Genomic DNA, 24,380 nt, shown 5'->3' with positions numbered 1-24,380 from the left:
ATGGTCATAGAAGCAGACCCTCGAAACAAGACTGGAACTGGATTAGTAGCCAGCCAGATGGCAACAGGGGTCCTATTACTGGTGGTAAGCTGTGTGGTTATAACTTTTCTTATGCTAAAATTCTCACCTGTGGTGAATTGGGATGGATTTCAGGGGAAGGAGAGGCCTTAGTTCAGACTCTCCTTCCTCTAGATCTTGGGAAATACAGGGTCCTTATAATTACAGTGATACCTTGGCTTTTGACCGTCTCTGTTCACGAACATTTCGGGTTACGAACGCCGTAAAGCCAGAAGTGATGCTTCGGTTTTCGAACACGCCTTGGAAGTCGAGCATGCCACATGGCTCCCGCTGAGGGCAAGACCCTGAGGCCTAGCTGTCAGCTGTGGATCCCTCGGTTTTCAACCATTTCAGAACTCAAAGGGTCTCCAGAACGGATCACATTAGAAAGCCAAAGTGCCACTGTATAAGGACATGGCACCAACTAGCATTGGTAACTGTGATAGAAGCTTTGTAGGATAAAAGTGACAGGCCTGAGGCAGCCAACTGTCAGCTCAGACTTTGGCATGATACATAGACACTCTCTTCCAACAGCAGGAGGGCAGACTTCAGGCAGCAGGACAGGGCGAGCTGCACCTACAGCCTGGCAAGGCTGCTGTGCGGAGGTCGGGGCCCAGTTGGAGGAGAAATGGAACTGAGGCTTGCCATAAGGCTTTCGAGGCGGGTACGTCAGGAAGATAGGGATCATTTACCAATATGTGACAGAATCTGTGTAATACGTACAGTAAGGACGGGAGACCACGCTGGAAACTGAACGTTAAAAGCCTTAGGCTATGATGGAGGATGGGGAGTGAAATATAAGGCCGGAAAAGCCAGAGTTTATTGATATGGGGCATCTCGCAAGATTCAAGATTAAGGTCCTAGCAGAGATCCTATAAACTTAGTCTTAATATTCTGTTGCCACGACTCTTAGCATTTGGAAAAAAATGACAGCCCACGGCAGTTGAGGCGGATTTGCCAGAACTTTGTTGGAAAATATTAAAGAAGAGATTAACAGTCTCAGTAATATGGGTATTTTAGAATGGCTTAACTATTTATTCATCCAAAACGTATATACCAAATATCTACTAACTCCCTTCCATGAATACAGCTGACAAGATTTCTGATTCTTAAGCTCTGTCAAGAATTTCCAAATTAATTTCTGATGCTCATCTTTGCTGGTGCTAAGATACCCAGCGTCTTTAGCCTCAAAAACTGTGAATTTGTTGAAAAATTTTAAAAGCACAGTATGTGCATATATATATAAAGTGAAAGAGGAGATCTGTTTCTGCCCCTAGCCTTGAGTTATTGGCTACATCCCCTCCAGCCAACTGTTTGCTGTCATTGTGTCCCTGCTTTTTACTTATACTGTCTACTACATAGCCTCAGATGAGAGCTGGTACCAAAATCTGGAGCATTCAATTATTTTTATTCATTGTGGGAACAAATGATTTTTTCTCTGCCAATTTTGTCTGTTAGGCTAACGGTCTTACATATTTTTTAATTGCTGCTTCTACTTGCACTCATATTTTCACACCTCCTAGAAATCATACAACAGCAAGATTTTTATCACCACAACTGGTGGACACCTGAGTCATTCCACTGACCATTTAGGGAAATATGCCCAAGCTGTAACAAATCTTTTTCTATGTGCTCACTCACTTCACCCTGCAATTTCTCTGAAAGCTGTGTTTCTGTAGTTAAACAGCCGCCCCCCCCCAACACAAACAAAAAACCCTAAGGAGATTTTTTCTATTTTTAGATGCAAACATTTTAAAATCAAAATAACTATAAAATTATGAATAATATATAAATTTTAAAGTGATCTTTTTTTACAGAGACAGTCTTTTCTCTAATTGTATCAATAGAATTGTTTATTTAAATACAGTTAACCCTTGAAGCACACAGGTTTGAACTACACAGGCCTGTGCACACAACTTTTTTTCAATAAATACCTGTTTCCAATCCATAGTTGGGAGTCCACTGACTATGCCTTTCTATATAGAGGACCTGAGTATCTGTGAGGGGTCCTGGAACCAATCCCTCATGGATACCAAGGGACATGTAAGTTTTGAGGGAGTCAAAATTTATACATGGATTTTCAGCTATGAAGTACCCCTAACCCCTAGCATTGTTCTAGTGTCATTTTTATGTATTATAGTCATTTACAAATAATATTTCTGGAAATTTAACTTGTGTTCTTAAAAGTTCAGCTTCATTGAGGTATAACTGATATATAAAATTGTAAGCTATTTAAAGCATACATAGTGGTGATTTTATATATATATATATAATTCCCACCATCTAGTTAATTAATATACCCATCACCTCACATATTTATTTTTCTTTGTTGCTGTTGATAAAAATATTTAAGTTCCACCCTCAGCCAATTTCAATTATACAATACAGTGTGATCAACTATAGTCACCATAGATGTAGGTCCTTTACCCTCCTAGTTAAATTTATTCATAGCTATTTTATTATTTTTGATGAAATTGTAATTGGGATTGTTTTCTTAATTTCTCTTCCTGAGAGTGTGTTATTAGTGGATAGAAACACAACTGATTTTTATATATCAATTTTGTATCCTGCAACTTTACTGAATTTGTTTATTAGCTCTCACAGTTTTTTTGTGTGAAGTCTTTAGGATTTTCTTCGTATAATATTATATCATTTACAAACAGGCAGTTTTACTTGTTCCTTTCTGATTCGGATGTCTCTAATTTCTTTTTCTTGCCTAATTGTGTTGACTAAAATTTCTGTTACCATGGTGAATACAAACGGTGAGAGTGGGCATTCTTGTCTTGTACCTGATTTTAGAGGAAAAGCTTTTAGCTTTTCACCATCGAGTATGATGTTAGTTAGCTGTGGGCTTGTGATACATACCCTTTATTATGTTGAGGTACATTTCCTCTATTCTTAATTTGTTGAGAGTTTATTATAAAATGATGTTGAAAATTGTCATATTCTTTTTCTGCATCTATTGAGATGATTATATGACATTTTACTTTCCATTTCATTAATGAAATGCATCACATTGATTGATTTTTGGATGTTGAAACATTTTTTTGCAACCCTGAAATAAAATCCACTTGATCACGATGTTTGATCTTTTTAATGTATCTTTAATTCTGTTTGTTGATATTTTGTTGATGAATTTTTTGTGTATATGTTCATCAAGAAAATTGGCCTGTAATTTTCTTTTCTTGTAGTGTCCTTGTCTGGTTTGGATATCAGGTTAAAGTTGGCCTCATAAAATTAGTTTGGGAGTGTTTTCTCTGCTTCCATTTTTTTTTTTTTTTGAGTAGTTTGAAAGGATTGGTATTATTTCTCCTTTAAATATTTGGTAGAATTCACCAGGGAAGCTATCTGGTCCTGGGCTTTCTTTGTTGGGAGGATTTCAATAACTGCTTCTATCTCCTTAGATGTTATTGATCTGGTCAGATTTTCTACTTCTTCATGATTTAGTCTTGGTAGGTAGTATGTTTATGAGAATTTGTCCATTTTGTCAAGGTCCAGCTTGTTGGCATGTATTTGTTCATAGTAGTCTCTTATTGTCCTTTGCATTTTTGTGGCATCTGTTGTAATACCTTCACTTCTATTTCTGCTGCCTTCCTGCTCTGGGGGACACCCTGCTACCTGCCCGGCTGCGCAGGGGTCCTGTGGGGGTACAGCCTGACCCCCCCCATTGAGCAGTGTCTGCCTAGCCTGCGGCCACCAGGCGCCTTCCCAGCCTCCCCCCTCCCGGTGCCCTTGGCCTGCAGCAGGCTGTCCCCTCTGCCAGGTGAGCCCTTAGGGGACCCTGGCCCGCTGTGGATACAACCGACCGACCCCTGGGCCTTCCCCTCTGTAAGTAGGAAAGGTATGTCCCTCCCCTCTGGCCCCCAGGGTGGCTTTTTCGGAAAAGCGGGGCGCCCCAGGACTGGAGCCCCTCCATTAGGCTTGTTCAGACATACAGTGCAAATGAAAATGCACCTGTGCACAGGGCATGATGTGACTGCTGGATACGCATGCACATTATGAAATGACACCAAGGCTGTTTCACATATCTATCACCTCACGAAATTACCATTTTTTTGTGCGTGCAGATGGTGAGAATGCTTAAGATCTTTTCTCTTAGCAAGTGTTTCTATGTTTGAATCTCTTTATTTCTCAAGTATACAATAAGCGTTATTTAACCATCGTCAACATGCTGTGCGTTATATCCCCAGGACTTATCAATTCGATTGTTAAGTACTGATCTAGCACACTCGATTATTCACCTAGCAAGGCATCTTCTTTCATGAACATTGTAAATAAGGCCCTGACAACATTACAGTTTTAATAGTTTTTTAAAAATTATTTTTAAATCTATTGGGGTAATGTTGGTTAATAATATTGTATAGGTTTCAAGTGTACATTTTTATGATACATGATCTGTATATTGCATTGTGTGCCCAAAGTCAGATCTTCTTTCACTATATATTTGACCCCCTTTACCCTTTACCACCCCCTTTCCTCCTGGAACCACCAGACTGTTGTCTGTGTCTATGAGTTTTTGTTTGTTTTTCTTGTTTGTTCATTTGTTGCTTTCAGTTTTATAAAGTTAGACAGAAAAAGTTAAGAACATTTCTTTTTTGAAGTTTTGCTTCTTCTTTGGTCTTTGGAAACCAACCAAAAGAGAGCTAAAGCAAACACATTCTTTAGATATTAAAATATTACCAATCAGATTATGATCATGTCTAGGAACTCTCAGCTCTGATTTATAAAGTAAAACTACCAGGTGCAGCCAGGCCAGCATGGTTTAGCAGTTGAGCATCGACCTAGGATCCAGGCAATCGGGGTTCAATTCCCAGTCAAGGTACATGCCCAGGTCTCGGGCTTCCTCCTCAGTGGGGGGCGTGCAGGAGGCAGCAGATCAATGACTCTGTCATCATTGATGTTTCTATCTCTCTTTCTCCCTTCCCCTCCCTCTCGCTGAAATCAATAAAGACATATTTAGAAAACAAACAAACCTACCAGGTACAATTTATTAAATTATTTCCATGTTTAAGGGGTATACCTTGCAGTCAACTTTGCTTACAGCCTACAAATAAATTTTATTAATTTCTCTTGTATTTTTCTTGGACTTTGCTTTAAATCTATCATCCTTTCCCTTTTATAAATAGAGGGTCATTTTTTCCATAATTAAAACAACAATACTATTATGTTAAAAAATCCTAACCTCACCATTCAAGAACATTTTCATGTGCTCCTAAGTTTTGTTTAAAAGGCTAAGGATGAGGGCTGGTAGGCAAGCAAAGGGCAGTGATATATTTAGAACTAACTGTATATAGGAAGACACATTATTACTTTTGCATTCAAGGGAAATTCTACTTAAATTTAATTCTGTATTTCATATGGTTCTATGTATCTCTAACCTTTTTGGTTTGATATGTGTGAAAAATTCCACAATTTTTATTGAGCATATATTGCATTTTTGTAAATGATCCTTAAGATCTCTTTGAGGTATAAAATTCTATAATTCTATGATGGGTATGAGCTATCTGCATTTAGAGTATACAACTTGACTTCCAGTATGCTATAAAAATCTTTTTTTAACTTCACCAGAGGATATGTTTTTGTTAATTTTTAGAGAGAGAGACACAGTGTGAGAGAAACATCAATATGTTGCCTTCCATACGTGCCCTGATTGGGAATCGAACCCACAAACTTTTGTGATATGGGATCACATTCCAGCCAACTGAGCCACCTGGCCAGGGTGTGCTGTACAAATCTTCACACAGATTATCCAAAGTCCACTTACATAACATTTCTTAATTGCATCATAAGGATTTACCTCTAATAGTTGAAATAAGTGGCACATATGTAAGTATAATAGCCTAAGTAAATAGCCAACTGCACAGTAAAAAAATACACAAAATTTATATACATAAAATACAGTTATAAAAAATGTTTTGGTCTAAACTGTGAGTAAATAGTCCATCTACTATTATTCCAGCAATCTTGATAGATTTTTTTTCTTTTTCTTAAAAATACAGTCCTTTTACAATTCTTTCAAAATGTGTTTTAAGTCTATTCTTTAAAACATGAAGAACACACAAAATAGTCAATTTTATTAGCCAAGGAATCTCCTAATGCCTGAACTGCCCTAGAAATGAACCTATTGTCAATATGTACACATCAGCACAATTTAACTGAAATTTCTACCTGAGTTAGTTGATTAGTGCTTGTTAAATTAGTCCATCTATTTCATTTTCGTTGGCAGGTACATTTTCCTATGTGCCATGTGATCACGTGATTGATGAGACAAACAGCAATCATTCCTTAGCATCTCTTTAGCCTGAGGCACCCTCGTTTTCCATTTCTGTGCTTTCTTTTGGCCACCTACCCTGGCTTCCCAAAACGCTCATGATGTTCACTAATAATACTGGGAGTAGCCTGGAACCATCTGGGTACATTTCCTTCATTCACAGGATCACTGATGAAATCACTATATACCCTGTTCTTTAAAGGATTGGATGAAAGAGACTAGAATGCCTTGTTTTCCAAATCACCATTGATCAGGTAGCTTCAGTATTTATTAACAGTCCCTGCAACAGAATTTCGGTAAGGATAAAGCTTAGTTAGTTGTAGTATAGTGCCTGACACATAACAAGCACTCAACAAATACACTGACAGATCAATTAGGTCAGTTAGGTCACTTTAGAAAATATCAGTGTTCTCTTGAGAAAGACCTCTTCAGTACCATCAATGCTTAAACATTACCAAATATTGGGTGACTCTGACAAAAAGTCCGAGGTCTACAGTAAATATTTCTTCTGTATTAGGAAGGAGGAATGCTGCACCAAGCAGCAGGCACCCAATCTCAATTAGATTTCTGTGCTTGACTTGCCTTGTGATTGAGAGTTTGGAAACCTCAGTAGAGAAAGAAAAATGGTTTATGTAATTTCCATTGGCCTTCACTACAGCCACACAGGTTGCCATCTAAATCAACTCGCAGTTGACAGCAGCTGAGACCAGAAGTGAATTGCCTGTATTCAGACCCATGTGTCACGTTATGACAATGAAATTAGGGAACAAAATACACCAGTAATCATAAGAGTCTTTTGCCTTAAAGTAGAAAACACACAACCCTCTATTATGTCCCTGAAAGTATTTACAAATGACTTGAATTGGAACAGATTATTCTTTCCACAAAATGCAATGAGTGCTATTTCATCATGTCTTGTAAGGTTTTACAACCTTCAAAAGAGTTAATGTCCAATGGTTGATTGGTTTTATGCCTTTGCTGGCCAACTCATATTTTTTAAGCCTAATAATTTTCAGGGGCAGTTGCTAAAATTTCAGAGCATAAAGTATTTTAATATAAGAAAAGAAAGACAAAGACCAAAAAAGAACGTTGCCAAGGAACATATTTCATTTATTTGACCAGAGACATCTAACTGATGTGACACAAAAGAAAAATGCTCCATATTAGTGTTTTGTTTCAAGACATATATAATCATAATGTCACTTCTAGCTCCATTTTCCCTGATCCTGACATGTTAGCAACGTTCCAGTCAATAAGTTATCGAAAGGCTGTTTCATTACCTGGCATTAGCCTCAGAGACACAGACCACCCTCCTATATTTCTAGATGAACATGAGCTAGATCGAAGGACATTAACTTGATGGAGAAACACCCAAATTCTTCCAACAAAATGGGCAATGCATAATATCATTACTTGTTGCCTGAAAGAGAGAGAAAAAACAACTCCAAAATGACCCTTTCTTAGACTTTGACAATCTAACTTCTAACAAATTATACTGCTATAAAAGGAATGACTAATTATGCTTCCACTAGGTACTATAAAGTGTCCAATTATGGGCCTAATTAGAAGGGAAGGGCATAAAGTAATGGGCTTTTATTTAGAAATGTTGCTATTCTCAGGACACCTTCTAAAGTGGTTTCTGTGTTTTGTTTTATGTATTACATTTATTGTTCCTTTCTGCAACTTGCTCAGATTTATTTCAATAGGACAAACATCTGTCACATTTTGCATACTGCTTTAATTTGATTGTCCCTGACCCCTTAGGCAAGTACAGACAGGTGGAAAACATACTGGCCATTTCACACAACATCTGTAGTCACTTTAGCCACTCTTTTTTATGGCTTATCACAGCATGGGAGGCCGCAGAAACCAGACTGCTTCTCTTTCATTGTAGCAGAGAGAGAACCAGGTGGAATTCCTCCCTCTGTTTGCTCAAGCAACTCTACCCTTAACATTTACAAATGCTGGCTGAAGAGAACAGCTGCCTGGATGCAGAACTGCTCCTTACGAGTTAGGGGTAGAGATAAAAAGTTAAAAATGGACAGGCTGTGCCTTCTAATTCTCATGATCTTTACTCTATAACTCCAAAGGAGTTTAATAAATGACCACACACACACAAACACACACTCATGCACACACGCACACACACACACATACGCATTCATACACAAAATGTCTTTAGCAGCAATTTGATGTGATTAATGAGGCTGCTCTGGCACATCTTGAGGATAGCATATTAGTCACAGTTAATGACTCTTGCATAGCCTACTCAAAGAGCAATATATCCTTATTAAATGTTTCTAGCATAGAACAGGGGAAGACCTTAAAATATCCTATGGTCAATGACCCTATTTCTAATACTGGTGAAGAAACACCCTGAAATAGCCAGAACTGATAGGTATTTGTGATCATTGTTATTATTTTTATTATTAAGCAAGACAAAAACCAGAAATATAGATGCTGTAAAATGCCCTTCATGGCAGTTCTAGTCTGTAACCATTGTTTAAGTCAAATCTTTCTTTGTAACTGAGTTTTTACTTTAATCCATGTCAGTCTCCTTTTGTAGACAACAGTGGAAATGGAGAAAAATTACTCAACTCTTCTGTAATACATACACTTAATACACATGGAAGCGGTTGTTAAATCATCCTCCAGCCTTCTTTGCTACAGACTAAAGTTAACTCCTTTATTTGTTTTCATTGGAATTAATTCCCATATTTTATTATTATCTTAATTTTTCCTGGACCTTATAATATTTTCAGTGTGTGGAGACTCACTTTATCACCTGGGAGATAATTCCCTGGGGCACACCACATGTGCCCAATTGAAAATCTGTGGTTGGTGCCCTGGCCAGGTGGCTAAGTCAGTTGGAGTGTCATCTGTACACCAAAAGGTTATGGGTCTAATTCCTGATAGGGCACATACCTAGGTTGTGGGTCTGGGTGCCAGCTGGAGGCAATCGATTGCTGTTTCTCTCCCACATTGATGTTTCTCTCTCCCTTCCTCTCTATCTAAAATCAATGAAAAATAAAAATAAAAATCTCTGGTTGGAGCCCAGAATCTGCATTTTTAACAAGAATCCTGGGAGATCCTCAGGCACATCAATGTCTGAGCACCAGTACTCTAGTTTCTTTTCAATTAAGCTATCCAAATAAGTGTGTCTTCAAGAAGACACATGATCTTTAATAAACTTTCTATTTTATCATATCACCATTTCTACAGGTTTCAGTTTAACTAAAGGATAAGTGTGGGCCCCTCAAGTCTTTTCATAACCTTTTCAGCTTTTCATGAGTTGTACGTCACCCTTCCTCCTGCAAGTCCTTCATTTCTTTCTAGTATGTCTTCCTAATATGATTGCAAGGTGATTCCTATTACTTTTTTTTTTTTTTTAATGTATCTTTATTGATTTCAGAGAGAGGAAGGGAAGGGAGAGGGAGAGAGAGAAAAACATCAGTGATGAGTCTTTGATCGGCTGCCTCCTGCATGCCCCCTACTGGGGATCGAACCTGAAACCGGGGCATGTGCCCTGACCAGGAATCAAACTTTGATCTCCTGGATCCTAGGTTGATGCTTAACAGCTGAGCCACGCCAGCTGGGCTCGTATTACTTCTTCCTTTCCAGTCTAATATATATAAAATTCCCACCCACCCCATCCCCACCCCAGATGCCTGCATTCCTCATTTCTTTGACTTTACTTAATTCTCTGTAACTGTAAAATAAAATTTCTTGCATCAGATGTTTATTTATTTTTAATTAATTCCTAAATTTATGTTTCCACACAATTGTGCTTTGATTTTGCTCCTGTTTTCAAGTGTTTGGGACCAGTATCCTGTACAATTTTCTTCACAGATCCTGGCATAATTGTTTGTACACACCTCTCATGCATATATGTTACCATCATCTGTGTAGAACTTCCTAAAAAATACAGAAGAACACCATATGAGAAAACAACAAAATCAGCCCTATTTATAGGTTTAAGTATAATTGTTATACTAAATCCCATTTATACTACATCCATTACTTCCAGTTTCTCCTCAGTCATACTCTGCTTACTCCACTGCTTGCTGACTTAAATTTTTATTGTCATCTCCAAACTACTTTCCCAAAGAACACCAACATTTTGCTAAGTCTAAGACCCTGTTCTTGGTCTTCTTTGTTCTTAACAACTTTAAAAAAAAAAAAAATGTCTTTTATTGATCTGAGAGAGAGGAAGGAAGAGAGAGAGAGATAGAAACATCAATGATGAGAGTCATTGATTGGCTGCCTCCTGCACGTCCCCTATTGGGGATCAAGCCTGAAACCTGGGCATGTGCCCTGACCTGGAATTGAACCTTAATCTCCTGGATCCTAGGTCAATGCTCAACTGCTGAGCCAGGTCAGCAGGACTGTTCTTGACAACTTTTAATATCTGCTCTTGGTGACCACTTTTTCTTTCAAATTCTCTTGCATATCTTCTATTCCTATTTCTTGATATCACTTATACTTGATTTCCTCTCTTCTTTTATTATTACACACTAGCTGTGGGGTTACCCAAAGTTGAGTAAAGTCCATTATGTTTCCTTCTCCTCCATTTTCTTGGAAAACAGGATACATTTCTGTGATTTCTATGAATATTTCTTAACCAGGGCACCTGAGTGTTTTTCTTTGGTTATGGCCTTTCTTCAGCATTTCAGTCCTGCACCTCTACTGCCATGATGTTCACATCTGTAATTCTGTTTTTTCTTCATTTTCTTCTGAACACTAATACTTGTGTGAATATGTAGATATATTTAGAACCTAAATGATGACTAAAGTGTAGCTCATGAATCATAGTCTGCTGCCAGTCAATTCTCCCTCTCTGTTTTGTTTCCTTTTTTACTGCAAAATCAACTCTTAATCACCATGTCTCAGGTTCAGTATTTGAAGTCACTGTGACTTTTCTTCCACATTGAAGTCATTGTGACTTATCTCTTCACTGCAAGGATTATCAGAAGCTATTGCTTCCTCCCACCAAAGCTTGACTGAGTCACATGCACTCGTTGAGTTCGCTGAGAAGTTGGAAGGAAGTTCTTCCAACAAATTCTCTTTAATTATATTATCAACATTTGCATTAGGATGCAACTCATTTCCCATTGTTACTAAAGTATATACAGAAAGAGATTACTATCTGCTAATTACCTTTCATTGCCCAAAGCAGTGTCTATATTCTATAAAAAGGAATGGGTAATATATTTTATTCCAATTTTCTCCTGTGACTTTTAAAAACTGAGAAACCTTAAAAACTTTATTGGAAATCTTACTAAAGGATTTAAAATATAGATAATAAAAAAAAATGCTTTATTCATGGTACATCCCACATTACTTGTTTTCAGAAAGTTAGCCAATGGTGATCATCTAAGTTAAGCAGCCACATCACAAAATTTTAAAACATACATGTCACAACGCTCCACGCATCTTTGTGCTTCCCCTCAAAACTTGGGAGTATTTTTTTTAAATCCCATAGGGTACTATAAATTTGATGTGATTGAATCAGTTTATATTTTGTTAATATATTGGGTTGTTATCTTTGGAGAGGTTAGGGCCTTATTTCACCAGCAATTAATATACCTTTGGTTCTCCTACTCTACCTTTCTAAAAACCATGTCCACTGGATCATGGGGTCTCAATTATCTTCTTTAAATTTGTTTCTTAATCTGGATTTTATATACAAAAAGTTTCCTTTTAATTTTATGACTAAAAGTTAAATCTCTGTCTCCTTTTTCCTCAAACACAAGTGTGTCAATTTCAACACCTGGCCTTTATTTGTGTTGCTCTCTCTGTTGGAACGTCAACAAATATTTATTGAGCAAAATCATTAAGCATATAGCCTTCTGAAGTCAGAAACAACTGAAATGAGCTCTCATTCTATCACTTCAGAGCAGTGTGGCCTTTGATAATAATTCAGCCACTCTAAAATTCATTTTTCTCATCTATAGCTTAGAATTAATGGTGACTCTTATGTAACGTTAAAAGACAAACTGAACCATATTAAAATTTTTAAGAGCTTATTTCAGCAAAACTTGATTTGAATCAGGCAGCACCCAATCTACAGATGGAAAGGAGCTCTGAGGAGCTGCACAAAATGGAAGACTGTTATATGCAAAAGGGGTCAGAGACAAGAAAGTGACACTAGGCAAAAAGTGAGTTGGTTATCTCAAGCTTACTTTCCTTTTGTGGCGTGGTAGGAGTCTATAAGGCAGATTATCTAGCTAGTGTTGATCAGGCTGATTGACTGGTTTAAGATTCTATTTCTGGGAAAGCTAAAACTGAAATAAAGCCTTAGTTTAGTAATGTGGGACTTAGCATAAGTCACACCATTTTAGGCTTGTTGTCTTTTATTTATTGATTTTTAATAGAAGTCACTATTATATTAGAACATTTAGTGATGTAACATATTTATTCATTATTTGTATAATTTCTGGTACATATAAGAGCTCTTTATTAGTAGTAGTAGTAAATCGTAGGTGTTAATTATGATCCGGTAGTGGTAGTAGGGAAACCATAGTAATGTGCAAAGCATTATGCTAGAAACAGTGAAAATGCAAGAAAGATATTGCTCTGACTCTTGGGGAATAGAGAGTTTACAGAGGACAAAAAAAGTGCAATAGTTAGAATAACATCTTTACTGTATGTTTCATAGCAGATGAGCCTAAACTAGTTTAGACATCTTGAGAAACCTCCCTAAGGAATGAGGCTGTGAAAGAAGAAAATATCTGTCATGTTAATTGGAGAAAAGGAAGGGAGAGAAAGAGGGATGCTCAGGCAGAAGGAGCAGTGTGCACGAGAGTCTGGAGCTGAGGCAAATTGGAGGAAAGTTAACAAGTCCTACATCACTGAACTGTGGCAACCTGGGGAAGCGAAATCATCAGGATTACTCCAGAGAGTTAGGCAGGATTCAGGTCACATGGGGTCCTTTAGAGTACAAATAGTTAGAATACAAATTAGTTTGTAATCTATCAAAAGACAAATGTTAAAGAAAGATGTTATGCAATAGAGTGACTTGATGGAATTTTTGTTTTTGCATATTGTATTAATTTTCTAGGGTTGCTATAGCAGATAACTACAAACTGGGTGACTTAAAACAGAAATGCATTATTACAGTTCTGGAGGCTAAATGTTTGAAATTATTAGAGTGATGTTCTCTCTGAAGGCTCAAGAGAAGAGTCCTTCCTTGTCTTTTCCTATCTTCTGGTGGTTTCTGTCAATCCTTGGTGTTCCTTGGCTTGTAGATGCACCCAGTGTCTGCCTCTGTCATTTCTCAATCATCTCATGGTATTTTCCCTGTTTGTTTGTTTCTGTGCCTAAAGTCCCATATCTTATAAGGACACTGTTCATACATTAGAGCCCATCCTAATCCTGTATGACTTCATATTAACTTAATTATTTCTAAATAAGTTTACATTCATAGGTATTAAGGGTAAGTCCTCAAACATATCTTTGGGGGGACCATAATTCAACCCAGAACACTTATTAGCATAGTTATAATTTGGAGAGTTGATTTTAGGAGAATAGATACAAGCAGAGAAATAGTTGGGGGGATTTAACAGGAGTGCAACCTAATGACAGCAGTGGCCTGAACTAGCTTTGTGTTAATGGGGAAAAGTACATAGGTTCACTAAATTGAATTCTGGAAGTAGAATCAACAAGAGTTTCTTACTGATAAATATGTTGGGAGAGTGTGTGAGGAAGAGTAAATCTATTATTCTTTTTTTGGTGGGGCGTAAGTAAAATAACTTTATTATGTCATAAAGTAGTATTTTATACATTAACTCAATTTTATAGTAAAAACATTTTATGTACAATTGGAATGAAATCACAGCACTGAAACTCCAGTGTAAAAATGAGTTCTATTTTAAAGGTTAATTGAGTTGGTCTGGTCAAGATAGCAGCATAGGTAAATGGGGTACTTACATCCACACACAACCACATCGAAACTATGGAACAACCATCAACCATCATTCAGAACTGCCTGAAATCTGGCTGAACAGAAGTCCTATAACTAAGGATAGAAAGAAGCCACACTGAGACTGGTAGGAAGAGTGGAGACAAGGAATGGGCTGGTCTCACATCCATGTGGGGTATCTGGGCTTCAGAGGTCCCCCCTGAGGAGCCAGGGGTCCCAGTCACACACCAGGTCCTCCAGCTCAGGTTTCAGTTTGGGGAAGAGACGTCCCCATAGCTCCCAGCTATGGAAACCAGAGGGGATTGTGGTGAGTTAGGTGAAGGGCTTTTGGAAAACCAGGCAATCCTCTTACAGGGCCAGTACATGGATTACCTCGGACCCACTTGCTCTGAGCTGCAGAGCTGGGCTACAGCTGGAAAGGCACCAGGGACACATGGAAATGAATTGTTTGGTTTCAAAATGAGAGCTGGATGGGCAGCTTTCTCCTAAAGAGAAATGCTGGAAGAGGCCATTGTTCTTTTGCTGAGAACCTCCCCCAACAGAGCCAGCAGGCACCATATTTGAATCAGATGGGTATTAGATTTATCAAGATGATCACTTCATAAGTTAAATCACTGGGTTGTATACCTGCAACTAATATAATATTGTATATCAATTGCAATTAAAAAATTAAATTTATTTTTTTAAACTTCACTGAGTTCGATACATAAATTGGAAAATATTTTCTCTACAAAAAATAGTAAAAACGATAACATTTCCCAGGCTAGTCTAGCAACACCATTTAAATCAAGCAGTAGCTGAATTATACATTCATAAATATGGTTTGAATTCCAGGCTAATCCACATCAAGGCTTTCTCTATTTCTTCCTAAGGGAAAGGGACCGTGTCCTTTGAATCTGCTTGATAAGGTACTCATTCGAATACAAATTGTGGAATGTTTTAGTTTATTAACCCTTTGTGGTCATTTGTCTACTCTCAGCCACCAAAGCTTTTTTACCGTTCTGGTAGTATGTCTGCTCTCAGCCACCATAGCAAGGAACCGTACGAATCTTAACTCTATTCATTCATGTATCAGTTCATAATTTCTCTGAAAGCTCTTAATTCTGACCAGTACAACACCCATGTCCAAATTTAATACGACCGCAAAGGGTTAAAGTACGCTCAGTACTTGAGTGGAACCAGAACCCAATAAACTGTGATCCACAAGGCATGTGAATTGTCTGTCATCAAACACCTTCCCCTAAATCCCCATGGCTTGATGGAAGTCATGAGGACTAGGAGAAAAAGTGATACACTTGACAAGTGGGTCAAGGAATAAAAGCCAAGGGAATTCCTGAGAACAGAGAAATACTCACTCAAGATTCAAAGATAGAACTGAAGTCGAAACCGGGAAAAGGACATTGCCTCCAGAATCAAGAGCTGCCTTGGCTCTCTGAGCTCCTTATTGCAAGGTGATCACGTTAAGATGTCAGTTAGATATAAAGGCTTGATTAAGTGAGAGAAACCAAGTCCTAGAGAGATTTCAGTTGTTTGATATAATTAAATGAGAACAAGACCAGCCATGTAGTTTAACTTCTTCCATCATAGTTTATTCCATGGGATTCCCAGTACAGAATTTCTAGGAATTAAGGTGACAAGACAATGCCACTCTCATGTCCCGCAGCATGCAGCAAGTTTCCCAGATGAGTAATATTTGGGAACTCAGAGAGTTACCTGGCTGAGGCTATATTAACTTCTTCAGTTCCCTCAAAGCAACAACTTAAAATAACCATATAGTTTGTCTTTAAAAAAGTCTCTAAGAAGCTAAAACCTTTCAGTGGAGTCTGAGAGCAAGAAGTGGATCCTGTACTGTGGCTATAGGAGCTCAGCCTTTGAGAAGCTAAATTGGATCATTCTAACTAAAAACTCCAGTTTGCCCATTAGAAATTAGTGTCCAGAAACATTAATGACCCATAAAGTTTTCACCATTAAAAGAACACTTTATTATACATCTTCACTTGTTCTTCTCTGTTCTCAACAGATAGGAATTTTTCTTTCTTGCACATGATAGATATTTTCAGTGGGTTTTTTGACTCTTCAGCAATGTGAATCCGAGCCTCCTACTCTCTTAACTGCTTCTTGGTAAACAATGTTATTCTTACATTGGAAATGGGGTACATTATTAACAAGCACCATTTATTCAGCCTCCTTTCTTATAAAGAAAGGTATGGGGCCATTTTATACATTTAGAATTTCTTAAAGACACTGCTTTCTATTAAAGTACTTCTTTATATATATGTATAAATATATATGTAGTAGGTATAGATATATAAAATTTGCAAAGAATTCATTAAAGCATGAAACATCTTATATTTAGAAGTTAAAAATCTATCAAAATGCACACAATGAAAACTAATCTATATAATTTCTCTATCAAGTGTATCACTGTCCTCCAAATCTAGAGCATATGTTGACATAAACTTTAGTACATCTCAGCTAAGTTTGAAATCTTGCTTCAAAGCATTGCTCAGTATTAGTTCTCAAAGATGTTAGGCAGGTGGCGGAGAAATGCCAAGGACAGAACAAAGCCGTGACTACTCAAAGTGCTCCTCCAGAGATGATTTGTAGTTTTTTGCTTGGACAAGTAGATGAATGGTGACACTGAGAAGGGAGAAAGTGAAGAGATGTTGGTCCGGCATGTTAGTGAAAGATGCATCATTCTATTATCTAAGAATTTGCTCTGTGTCTTTAGGTTGCTAGGCTGTGGATACAATGGTGAGTCAGACAGTTATAGGTCCACCCTCAAGGAGATTATCGCCTTGGCTAATCACATAGAAGTTGATTTCTTCTGTAGTAGAAATTTCATAAAATTTTAGGGTCTAAATCACACATCTATAGTCATCAGTTTTTTATAAAATTCCAGCTGCATCTGTTTTCCTATTAAGATCTTCTAACTGAATTCTCTGGCCTGAATAATTTTCTAAGCAAAGATTTGTATAACCTTTTGATGTAGCAATTTTCCACTTCTAATTCATCTGCCTATGACATTACCTTCAGCATTAACAGACTCCTGCTGCTTGCAATTCTTTTTCTTCTTGCTATCTTCACAGGTTCAGATACTACTGTGATCCCTTCTTCTCAACTGGCTTTCTCATACTTCCCCCAGTGAGTCTGGATAAAAGCCTGCTTTGGCCTATGCAACGTGCTCAGTCCTCTGCTCCCAACCATGTCATTTGCCAGTGCCTTTGGGTACTGGCTGGCAGGTATACCTCTTTTTGTACCAGTATTCATTGATTCCAGAGCTTTAGCACCACATACATCTGTGGATTTCGGGTCTTTCCATAGGCCTGGCATATTTCTATGCCTGTTCTTCAACATACACTCCCAGATTTTCTAGTTTTCAGCCTTCATTAATCCATCAAACACACACTGTGCTGATTCCAGTCATTGTGTGTGCTCCAGGTAGGCAAAGACTAATGTGATGCAGTTGCTATTCTCAAGGAGTTTAGAATGGAGATACAGACAAGCCAACTGACCATTATAAAAGTATGCAATGAAAACTAAAGAAAATGCACAGATGGCCAACAGATATATGAAAATGTTCTAAACTTCACTACCTATTAAGAAAATGTAAATAAAAACTACAATGAGATAACACCTGTTAGAGTGGCTATTACTGACAAGACAAGTAATAGAAAGTGTTGGGAGGTTGTTCAGAAAATGGAACTCTCATTCATCGCTGGTGGGAATGTAAACTGGTACAGCCGCTATGGAAAACAGTATAGAATTTCCTCAAAAAATTAAGAATAGAGTTACCATATGGCCCATCAATCCCTCTTCTGGGTCATAGGGTAACTCCAAAAAATTTGAAAACGTTTATTTGCTGATAGATACACCCCTATGTTTATCACAGCATTATTCCTGGTGACTAAGACATGAAAACAACTGAAGTGTTCTTTGATAGATGATTGCATAAAAAAGAAGTGAGCCCTGGCCAGTTTGGCTTAGTGGTTAGGGTATTGGCCCATGGACCAAAGGGTCACAAGTTTGATTCCCGGTCAAGGGCATGTAACTTGGTTGCAGGTTCAATCCCTGGCCCCAGTCAGGCCCCAGTTTGGGTGCATTCCTGAAGCAACCAATCAATGTGTCTCTCTCACATTGATATTTCTCTTTCTCTATCTCTTCCCCTTCTCTCTCCCTTGCACTCTTTCTAAAAATCAATGGAAAAAATATCCTAGGGTAAGGATTAAAAAAAAAAAAGAAGTGATACATATATACAATGGGATACTACTCAACCATAAGAAAAGATGAAATACTGCTATTTGTGGCAACATGGATGGATTTCTAGAATATCATGCTAAGCAAAATAAGTCAGACAGAAACACTCAAGAACGATATGATTTCACTCATACGTGGGATATAAAACTGAAAGCAGCAAATGAACAAACGAAACAAACAAAAACTCATAGACACAGACAACAGTCTGGTGGTTAGCAGAAACAAAGGGGGTGGGGGAGAGGTAATAAAAGGTAAAGGGGTTTGAATATATGGTGACAAAAGGGGATTTGACTTTGGTTGGTAAATATAAAATGAAATATACTGATGAGGCCTCATAGAATTGTCACATGAAACCTACATAACCTTGTTAATTAATGTCACCCCAATAAATTTAATTTAAAAAAAGAAAGCTAAAGATTAATGACTGAACAGAGATGGAGCACATCTTCTGGACTGGCCAGGTGATGGGAGACCAATCACAGAAGGCCTCTCAGAGCAAGAGATAAATAAACTAAACCGTAGAATTCTAGTAGAAGCTATTCATGAAAGCAGTATATGGGAGAGTAGAGGTGAGGAAGGGAGGGTGATGGCAGGCAGAAAAGGGGCACAGGAAGGGAAAGCAGCAAATGTAAATGCCAAGATATAAGAGAGAACACGACCATTCTAAAATTTCAGAAGTATGTGCTATATGTTCTGTGAAAAAGGGAGACTAAGATGAGAAAAGACAAGATGGGAAAGTGGGGTCAAGATGAACATTTGAATGCTTGTGTGTCTTATCATTGCCTGATTCCTTATATCAAGGACTTATTGTCACTTGTGTTTTGCTGCACTGAACCTAAGTCCTGACATTTCTACATTATCTCATTGTTTTCTAACATCACTTATGTAATTTCCTTTCTTTTAATGACTAAACACATATGTGATTAGAGATGTGTTTTGAAATATAGGTTTATGCCAGGCATGGGGAGTCCTGTAACTTTCATGTGCCACACTGAAAATTCTGGCTGCCTTCAATGGTAAAACAAGAAGGATTTTGGTAAAGTAACAATAGCTATGTTTTATAAGGTTGACAAAATGAGAAATTAATTGGTGAGGGGTGAAATCAGAGTGAATAAAGTAGCTGAAGGCCATCTTATGTCATGACTGAGAACATGGGCTATGTGGGCTGACTGTGTGTTTGTATTTATTTTCTCATGTATGAGGGATGTGATCTGGGAAAGTTGCCTCACTTCTCTATACTTCAAAGTAGGGATTATAATGTTAATAACTATTTCAAAGCAATGTTGTGAAAATTAAATAATGGTGCTAGACACATGGAAGCATCTAAAAAGTAACACACCTATAATGGTGCTAGACACATGGAAGCATCTAAAAAGTATTTCTTTATTATGTTAACAAAATACTCCATGATGATAAAGGTCCATGATGGCAAGCAATGATATATTTTTAAAATAACTCTTCCAAAGCTGTATTTATGTAGTCATTTATATCTGGTGACTTGAGATTGGTATTAGCTTTACCCTTGTATTAGTTTCTTAAGGCTGCCATAACAAAATACCAAAAACTGGGTGGCTTAGAGCAACAGAAATATATTCTCTCTCTGTTCTTGAAGCTGCAAGTCTAAAATCGAGGTGTTGGCAGGCGCATGCTCTCCCTGAAACCTACAGAGGAAGGGTTCTTCTTTGCCTCTTTCAGCTTCTGGTAGCCCCAAATTTCCCTTGGCTGTGTAACTCCAACCTTATATGGCATTCTCCCTATGTTTCTTCTCATTCTTTTCCTCTGTTCATGTCTGTGTGAAATTCCCTCCCCCCTCTTTTTTATAAGGACATCTGTCATACTGGATTAGGGCCCACCCTAATAAACTCACCTAAACTTGATTATATCTACAAAGACCCTGTTTCCAAATAAGGTCACATTCTGAATTACATTAGGGCTTCAATGTATCTTTTTTTTTCTCTCTTTCAAAAAAAATTTTAATTGAATCTATTGGAGTGACATTGGTTCACAAAACCATACAGGTTTCAAGTGTACAACTCAACAAAACATCTTCTGCACACTGCATTGTGTGCACATGGCCCCAAGCAAAGTCTCTCCCAGTCTTCACTTTCCTGCCCTTTGCCCACCTCCAACTAACCCCCACCCACTTTCCCTCTGGCTAACATCACACTATATCTTTCTATGGTCAACATGACTCAACTCCTATCATTACCTCTGTTATTATCATAAAGTGTTAATATCTGTAAAATTTGCCAGTGAGGCTAAAATTTAGTAAATAAACAGCATTGTCACTAACCAAAATTAGTGCATGGTTTTATTAATCTGGATTTATTTTCCATATTAGTGCATTGATCTAGAATTAGAAACAATAGAAGTTTTAAATGGGAAGTAGTGAACTAAATTAATGAACTTATTTTATTTTCTTCTGTCAAAAAATACCATACATTTGATTTGTGATCCATTATTTAAATACCAGCGAGACCAAAATACTGCTACAGGATTTTCAAATGCCATTTAGTAGAAATTAAAGAGAAAAAAACACTTTCGAAGAGAAAAATATTAGATCTGAAATGAGTTGGGGAATTTTCAATAATGACTTTCACTTTTAGAGAATTAACCTTGTGAGTTGCTTTACTATGAGAAGCATGCTTAAGTCTAATATAACGTGTTAGGAGAGAAGGGGTGGGCCATACGTTCACCACATTCTCATGTGCACAGAAAATAATGTAGTGGTTCTTGTACATTAATATCCAAGCTTTTCACATTAAAACTCCATTGATGAAAACTGGAGGAGGAAAACAGGAACTGGAAATTGAAAAAACAGATTTATAATGATATTTAACACTTAACTGCCTAACCATAGATCAGAAACTAAAAAAAGGCTCACTTTTGAATTTGTAAGGTTTATAGAACAAGAAGGGGGGTAAGTACATTTTAGATATTTATTAGAACATGCAGATAATGAATAATATAATCACTGAAAAATAATTTCACAAAGGGAGTAGTAAGTGCTAAGAGATTAAAAAGTGTAAATTAACCAAATTTTTTCTTTTTATTCTACATTACACTCATATTATCTTGATTTTTTTTTTTTTTTACATATGGGAGAAAAAGGGTAGAGAAATTGAAAATAAAAATATTAATGACAGCTTTATCAGTTATGATCCCAATGTTACTTCATGTCAAATAAACAACCACAAGTGACGGTCAATAAATAATTTCAAAGGATTTTTGACAAGTTATTAAAAGTCATATTAAGAATGATCTGAAAAAGGACAATGGTGAATTTTTAAAAATCATGAAAAAAACTAGACATAAGACAGATGAACAAGTGCTACCAGCCTTGTTTCTTAAAAGACAAAGAAAGGTTATGAGCAAGATATGCAATCTACAGGATACAGACTCTAGAAAAAGCTTTCTCTGAAGGATTAAATATTGGCTGCCGGCAAACTGACTTGATATTATCAGAAAATAATGTTCATATTGAAAATAAATAAAAATGAAAAGAGAGAACAAAATTTTTAATAGGCATTTACTATATGAGGCACTTTATAACTGTTATCATATGGAATCTTTATGAGAATTTTGTGAGGTACATATTATTCCCAGTTGATGTATGGCGCAAAGAAAGTATAAGTAGTCAGCTCATGGTTATATAACGAGTGAGTAGGGCAGTGACATTCAGCCCAGCTGGTGTGGCACAGTGGTTGAGCATCAACCCATGAACCAAGAGGTCACAGTTTGATTCCTGGTCAGGGCACATACCCAGTAGGGGGCATGCAGGGGGCAGCCGATGGATGTTTCTATCTCTCTATGCCTTTCCCCTCCTCTCTCTTTAAAAATCAATAGAAACATTAAGAAAAATCTCCAAGGAACAAACTTTTTTCTAAAACTTATAGATAACAATGTCACCTTTCTCACCCAATTAAATTTCTGAAGGCCTAGTGGCTTTTGACCACTCTTCCCCAAGATAGTAGTTAATTGTTTTAGATAATGGTGGTCTCCTAATAGGCCAAGCAGCTCAAGCCTTTGGCAGCCCCAAGTTTGGCTCAATGACCATACCGCCTGTGACTGAATCATTACTACTGCTTTCAGGGGTGCAGCTGGCCAAGCCAATCTGACAGAGGAAGGTGAAATGCATATACATTATTCAGGCTTATATCAACAGAATTGTGGATGTGAACCCACTGATCAATGGAATTGTCAAGTACAGGTTTGAGGCAGCTAAGAAAGAGGTTCATGATGTAGATAAAAAGCTTGCAGAGAAGCAGGAAGATGATGCCATCCTGGAAAAGAAATGGCCCTTCCTTGGGGTCCCTTTGATAGTCAAAGAAGCTTTCCAGCTGCAAGGAATGCCTAATTCTTCTGGCCTTGTGAATCATAATGCCATTTCCAAAACAGATGCCACAATATGCTCAGTGATTGGTGTGGGCTCTGATATTGGTGGCAGCATTTGAATGCCTGCATTTTTCAATGGCATATTTGGACATAAACCTTCCCCGGGTGTGGTCTCCAATGAGGGTCAGTTTCCTGTGGCCAAGGGAGCCCAGGAGCTGTTTCAGTGTACTGGACCAATGTGCCACCATGCTGAAGACCTGGCCCCCATGCTGAGAGTCATGGCAGGACCTGGAATCAAAAAATTAAAACTAGATGAAAAAATACATTTAAAGGACTTGAAATATTACTGGATGGAACATGATGATGGCTCATTTTTAATGTCCAGAGTGGACCAAGATCTCATTCTGGCTCAGAAAAAGGTGTGGATCACCTGGAAAATATGCTAGGAGCTTCAGTTCAACATGTTAAACTGAAGCAAATGAAGTATTTTTTTCAGTTATGGGTCACAGTGATGTCAGAAAAGGGACAAAACCTGTGAAATTTGTGGATCTACTTAGTGACCGTGGGAAGCCTATCAGCCTCTGTGGGAATTGATGAAATGGTGCCTAGGCCTCTCAGTGCACACTATCCCAGCCATTGGACTGGCCTTGTTGGAAGAAAAGCTCAGATATAGCAGTGAGAGATACAAAAAGTGTAAGGCAATGGCAGAGAGCCTGCATAAAGAATTGGTGGAGATGCTGGGTGATGGTGGTATCTTCTTATATCCCTCCCATCCCACAGTGGCTCCCAAGCATCAAGTTCCTCTGACAAGGCCTTTCAGCTTTGCTTTCAGGGGTATCTCCAGTGCCCTGGGTTTGTCTGTGACCCAGTGTCCCGAGTCTGAATGCCGAAGGCCTTCCTCTAGGTATCCAGGTCATGGCTGGACCCTTTAATGATCACTTGACCCTGGCTGTGGCCCAGTACTTGGAGAAAGGTTTTGGGGGCTGGGTGTGCCCTGGAAAGTTGTACTATGAGTATGTATGTGTGTTTCTACAGGTTGGATGAGGTCAAATACCAGCAAGCAAGTAAAGAAAAACCAATTGCAAAGTTATCACTCATTCCGTTATTCTTTCCACTCTTCTTTCCTTCACTAACTGTTGACTTTCATAAAATGGTGATATTTGATTCCTACCCTCAGTTTCCTGGAGAAGATGGGCATGTAAATGAGTAAGTGCAATAAAGTGTTCTGTATGCTGGAAAAAAAAAAAAAAAAGAAAGAAAATGGTGGTCTATAGCTTTAGCATAGCGCATGGCATGGAAAATTCACCTTATTTAATGATGTTGATGAGAAAGTATAACTAGGTAATAGCAGTATCTTTCTTTCAACATATTATTGAAATAGCAAGTCTACAAATATTACCATTACTCTCAAACTGGGCGCAAAACCGTGCACGCGGGTCAGCTGAGGATGAGTCAGAACCGTTCAGAGAAGCTGTCTCTAATCACAGGGCTAAAACCACATCAGTTCCTGCTTGCCTTCTTCTGCAGCTTCATTAACCC

General features: G+C 37.8%; 1 pseudogene across 1 annotated transcript; it reads left to right on the top strand.

Annotated features, from left to right (window-relative positions):
• Positions 1–23,885, top strand: LOC308557500 (fatty-acid amide hydrolase 2 pseudogene; annotated as a pseudogene). Its single transcript has 3 exons — positions 1–84; positions 592–721; positions 22,494–23,885. The product of its transcript is annotated as a fatty-acid amide hydrolase 2 pseudogene (transcript).
• The last annotated feature ends 495 nt before the right edge of the window (positions 23,886–24,380 follow it).

This window comes from Miniopterus schreibersii (assembly GCF_964146895.1).
Source record: "Miniopterus schreibersii genome assembly, chromosome: 5".
Classification (NCBI taxonomy): domain Eukaryota; kingdom Metazoa; phylum Chordata; class Mammalia; order Chiroptera; family Miniopteridae; genus Miniopterus; species Miniopterus schreibersii.
Note: the sequence above shows the minus strand (reverse complement) of the source record. Positions and strands in the feature narration are given on the sequence as shown.